Consider the following 5817-nt stretch of genomic DNA (forward strand, 5'->3'; position numbering starts at 1 on the left):
ATTCTCCGCTTTACCAAATTTTCCTTCCCCCCCTTTCTCACTTTCCCAAAACCCCAAATCTACATCTCACTCTCAAATCTCCATCTTTCTACCAAAAAAAGAAAAAAAAAACTCTCAAATCTTCATCTCCATCTCACTCTCACTCTCACTATACTCGTTGCTCACTCAGTACAAAACCTAACATGACAAAAACTAACCCCCAATCGGTGCTCACTCAGAATCGGTTCTCACCCAAAATCGGTGGTCACTCAATCGGTGTATAACTCAAAAACCTAACCCTCAGAATCACAATCGGTGCTCACTCAATCTGTTCTCACCCAAAACCCTCAGAATCGGTTCTCACTCAATACTCAATCGGTGCACTCACTCAATCACAATCGGAACTCAATCGGTGCAATCGGAACTCACTCACTCAATCGGAACTCAAACGGTGCTCAAAAGGTGCTCATTCACTCTTTGTTCTTAATCCTTCTCACTCTCAATCGTTCACCACCCAATCTTCTGGGTAATTTTTGTTTTTATTTTTTAAAGAATTTTTAGTTTTTTTTGTTGATTTCAGTGATTATTTTTGTTTTTTGAGTGATTTTTCTTGCCATTGAAAATGTAATGCTCTTAATCTGGTTCTTACGACAGTAGAGTAACCAATGCAAAGTGCGCAGTTATATTTTATATAAGGCTGTTCTTCTTGTGATTTAGAAGTTTCAATGTGTTATATTTAATTGTTAAGAGGCAGCAATTATATTAGTATTGTTATTGTATTATATATTAGACAAACTCTGAAGGAAAAATCAGTAGGAATTTATTTTGGGGTTGGTTATTGATTGGGAGAGACCAAACTCTCGAATTCCTTAGTTTATGTATTGTAAAAGAACTCATTCTCTGTTATGAGATTACAGTCCAGAGATTGTTATAAATACATTGTTGTTTCTATCACAATCCTTTTAAGCTCTGAAGAAAGAGTTCTTTGGTACAGAGTACCATGCTGTAGCGATAGCTCTTCCATAAGGTAAATCGGTAACTTCATTCGATGCATACACTTTCGGCTAGAGAAGGTACCAGATACTTTGCCTGTTGAAGCTATTTTCCTGTTTTCTCTGATTTGTGGAGGCAGACAATTTTCTAAATTTTTTTAATGCTTTGATTTGTGAGCTTATAAATCCTTATCATTAGATTCACCAACCATGATAAATATTTCTTTGATGGGTTTTAAGCTCCAATCCATTGTTATGGTTCTGTTTGCTGAAAAAATGTCTAATTCTACTGCCTTGAGTTTCAATATTTGCATTCCTGCTGGTCACTTATTGATACCGTCTACCTTTTGTTTATTTTTTCTCTAGTGATATTATTAATCTGTCTATCTGAATGTGATTCTTGTCTTCACAAACTTTATTTGGAAATGTTATTGTTTCATGGGAATCTGCTGATAGCAAATGGTTTATTCTATTGAACATACCTAAGAACTTGCCTACTGGACTTGTCTGCAGCAATCAGGAATTGGAATACTGCAATTCTTATGATTGGTGTTGTTCAAGGATTTAGCTTATCTACATTGTCTACTGGACTTATCTACTTGAGATTCACGTACCTCATAGTTGCCAAATCATTTAGCTTAAGTTCATTCCATTTTTTATTTAACATTTTTTAAGGCAAACTTCACAGACAATTTGTACTGCATTTTTTACTTCTCTATGGTTATGGACTGAAGGCCGTCTCCTTAACACTTCCCTATGTTGAAAAGTCCGTTATTTTTTAATGCGCACTTTGCATTGGTTAAGCTAGTTATACAACAGATTTGCATGGACTCAATTATTTTCAAGTGATGAAGTTTGATTTATGTGGTGCTTTGTCTTTACCACAGTAGAGTCCAGCTTCTAAGATTCTTGGGTCTGAAATTGTGTGAGAAAATAAACATGACACTTTAACTTAGTTTCTGTTCTGTTATCCAGCTTCTGAGATTTTTGTGGTGCTTTGTCTTTACCTGTGGTTTCTGTTCTGTTATCCAACCTTTTGGGAAGGATTTATTATTAGTTTTATGTGAGAGTTTAGCATTGAAAAAGTAAATTGGACTCTGCAGCAAGCTAACTAACTACAGCTTTATTGATGGCGATATGGGGCATATGCCAGAATCAAACAAATTGGATATGGAACCAGAAAAAATCACCGGCTGTTGAGATTATAAATTCAGTTCTAGTTTTGTGTTATGAGTGGAAGGTGGTTTAGAACAATGATGCCAATGACCCAAAATCTAGCTCTGCAACATTGGCTTGAAGTTGTAAGTCCCTTCTCAGCCATTATTTGAATGGTTAAATTTACTTTGAAATTGAATTACACTCTTTTTGTTTATGATCCGGTATCAACAGACTGAAATTATCCTTGTTGATTTATATATGCATAACATTAACGCTGAATTACACTCTTTTTTCTTATTTTTGTAAAGTTTGTAAACGAGAGACACTTAGGATGGGTAATATTGCTTATAATCTTCACGTTTACTTGTGATTGTTATTTTTACTTGTTTTTTCTTATCCTGCTTGAACTCAACACTAATTTCTTAAAATTGATTACTTGTCGACATTTGTGATGGCAGGTTTTCTGTATTTGGAATGATGAATAATATTTGGAATGATGAATAATGATCTATAAACTTATACCATTACTAGTTACAAGAATTGATGCTGCACAGCTACTGCTGCTGCTTGTGTTTGTATGCCCTAAGCCCCGCCGTGTCGGACTCCTCAACTTCGCAGTCAATGACTACCCGAGCAGATCCTTCCGGTGGCATCTCAGGTGAAGTTTAATTTCTCTCTGTTTTTCTTCTTTTCTCTTTTAATTTGCTTTGGTATTGACATGTGTTAGTGTTACTGTAACATGCCACCATAAATTTGGTGTTCAATTTAGGGTGCTGTCATCATCTGTTTTCCTTATCCTATCAATTTAAGCTTGTTTGATATTCCCTTACTACATTGTCAGTTCCACTTGATATCTTAAAAACCTTATAATACTTAACACCATTCTTTTTCAGGTGAGGCTGATGCCATAATTGCCAAAGCAAGAGCTACAGCTGAAGGACTTAGTCTTGTGTCACAAGCCCTAAAAGAAAATGGAGGACAGAGGTGAGGTTATGCAGTTTTTTCTGTTACCATTTTGTCGTTATAAACATTTCAGTAATTTTGTAGCTTTTCATCTAAGTTTTGCAATGTGTTGGCTGAAAGTTATGTATAGATTGCAAACTTCTCAGGCCTAGAGATTCGTTTTTTGTTTACCAATGATACTTGGAAATTTTAAACTTTAGATATCCTAATATTCCACTCAGATAGAGCTATATGTTTGCTTTACCTATATTAGAATTCATTCAATGTCATTGTCATATGTGGCTGGAATTTTTTGCTTAAGACTTTGGATTGCCATATTCAATAATTGGTACACCCTTGTTTGATGATTTCCTTTTGTCTTACAGTATAGAATTTATCTTTTATTTGGGATTTGACTGTAGTGGGAAGAAGTCTTGAAAAAGTGTAGAGGTAATTTTGATATAAGGTTCTTTTCTACAAAGGTAATCTAAATCCTAACGGCTTCTCTTTTAATTCTTTTCTCACTATTCTCATCTAATATGGCTTTTAATTCTTAATTTAAATATATCACATACTTATGTCCTGATGCAGCAATTTTGAGATTCTTTTGAATGAAGTCATTTGGTGAAGATTAACTGCAAGAGATTGGATCATAGTTTACAAGTAAATAGGTTTCAACATTAAGGTACTAGATAACTAGCTTTCCTCGTCTTATAGATTGCCTCGTTTTATCTTGTTGATTTCTTTGTCTTATCATTTTGCATCAAATCAAATTGATTTTTATGATTTCTACAAACCATGGTTTTTGTTATATGAGAATTATGATTGTGACTGTTCTGCCTATAAGTTGTAATAGTAAAGGTGGAGGTGAAAAGGTTTAAAGATGAAATTAAAGAAAATAGTAAACAAAAGGATTATGTGATTGTAGAAAGATTGGATTATGTGCAGGTAGCTTGGAATGATGAACAAGAGGATCATTTATTTCTAGGAATGTTTGATGTTTTTTTGTTCATTTAGTATAAAATTTCCCCTTTGCTATTATGAAATTTGAGGTGTATTATCATATTTTATTTATATTTATAGTTCATTTTATGTTACTATGATGATATTTTTAATGAACTCAGTACTGTTTTTTAATTTAGAAACCTTAAAGAATAGCAATTAACACCTTGTCTTTGTTTTCTGCAGCATCTTTACCTAATTGAAGTTTGCTATCTTTGGTTGATTTAATAGCACTCCTTGTCATCAAGTAAACTTGTCTCTGAAAAGGTGAGATACTAGTTCTAAATTTTAATCCATGTTATTTATTTTTTTCGTAAGGTATTTTGATGGAGTTTATGTGTCTAACTGCCAATGGAATGTTGCAATGGAAATTCTGGATTTTTCTTATGATTGTTGTGTTCTAGTGTGGTAATCTTATCATAATAATTTAGTTTAGATTTCATACTAACTTAGTTGTTGATATGATAACATTTTAGTGGTTGGTGTTGACATATAGAAAGTTACTCTGCGATTCATGATTAGAAGAAAGATTATATATGTGTATCAAGTAGCTCAAGTAGTCCAAACCAAGTATCCAATACACAAAACATGTTTCTGCTAATGTTTATAATTGAAGTTGATGATGTTTATAATTGAAGTTGATGATGTTTTTATGTTCATTTTCCTATACTTTTGATTTTTTAGAAATGAGTATTTTGTGAAAAATATTTTCTTGTTTTCTCTATTGAATTTACTGCTGTATATTTGTGCGGTCTGTTTTCTTGTCGTTTGTGGCCTTTGGTTCGGTTGAGGCTTGTTTTTGAGCTCTCTGTTGTAGAGGCGTGTTGTCTCTATCATGACTTGCGTGACATTATTGCTTATTTTTGTTAATTGATGTGTCTTATATAATCTTTGACTTATTTTTAGGCGGAAGACTTAGAATCACCAAACAGAGCATAGCATTCTTTGGAGTCTATTCATCTCTAGTTGATCAAAACAACTTCCTCGCCAAATATCATCTACATAATTGATTAAATTTTCATGTTAGGAACTCAAGAAACCTTGTTGTATCACTTGTTTGTATTTTATATGAATGTAAAATTCATATTTTAGTTTATGAATTTGTTCATATTTTTTATTATGAATTATTTGTTCATATTTTTTATTATGAATTATTTTAGTTTTATATATTTTTTATTAGTAAATAGTTCTATTAAAAATTCAGGAAAAAACTGATTTTTTTTAAATTAACTCAACATCTGCGACCCTTGCAAACTGTCGCAATGTTTTTTTTATAAATAAATTTTATGCATCTGCGACCCTTCCCCAACTGTCGCAAGTCCCTTGAAATCCAATTGAATCTCCTCATTTGCGACCCTTAGCAACTGTCGCAGTGCCTTTTGCGGCAGTTGGTGCGGCTGTTCTATGAAGGGTCGCAAAAGACACTTGCGACCCCAACATCCGTGACTGTTGGGGAAGGGTCGCAATTGTACATCTGCGACCCTTCTAACAGTCGCAATCTGCCATTTTAAAGGTCGCAAAATGCAGTTTTTCTTGTAGTGAATAAACCTTGGATGTCGTAGATATGCTTGTTAGATTTCCTAGGAACTATTACATGCTTCGATTCGATAAGGCTAGGCCACTTTATGACCTTTTTAGTGAAAGAAAAAGGGTCAAAAACGAGTAAAATCCGTAAATTAACAAGGAAATTCACTTAACCCTCATTTTGTCCGTGTTTGAAAATGATAAAATCAACCTTGGAAGT

The 5817-nt window shown here is 33.5% G+C and overlaps 1 long non-coding RNA gene across 10 annotated transcripts; it reads left to right on the forward strand.

Annotated features, from left to right (window-relative positions):
* LOC146954986 (uncharacterized) lies at positions 1–5197 on the forward strand. 10 transcript variants are annotated; one of them, XR_015015745.1, is made up of 8 exons: positions 1–505; positions 2075–2272; positions 2588–2787; positions 3023–3113; positions 3458–3553; positions 3663–3756; positions 4260–4340; positions 4980–5197. It is a non-coding gene; the product is annotated as an uncharacterized LOC146954986 (long non-coding RNA). The 10 variants fall into 10 exon arrangements; XR_015015756.1 differs by having other exon boundaries at positions 3494–3553; XR_015015777.1 differs by having other exon boundaries at positions 2125–2272; positions 3494–3553.
* Positions 5198–5817: the final 620 nt, after the last annotated feature.

This window comes from Medicago sativa, chromosome 1, assembly GCF_051527215.1.
Source record: "Medicago sativa cultivar Bolivia chromosome 1, Bolivia_mono, whole genome shotgun sequence".
NCBI lineage: Eukaryota > Viridiplantae > Streptophyta > Magnoliopsida > Fabales > Fabaceae > Medicago > Medicago sativa.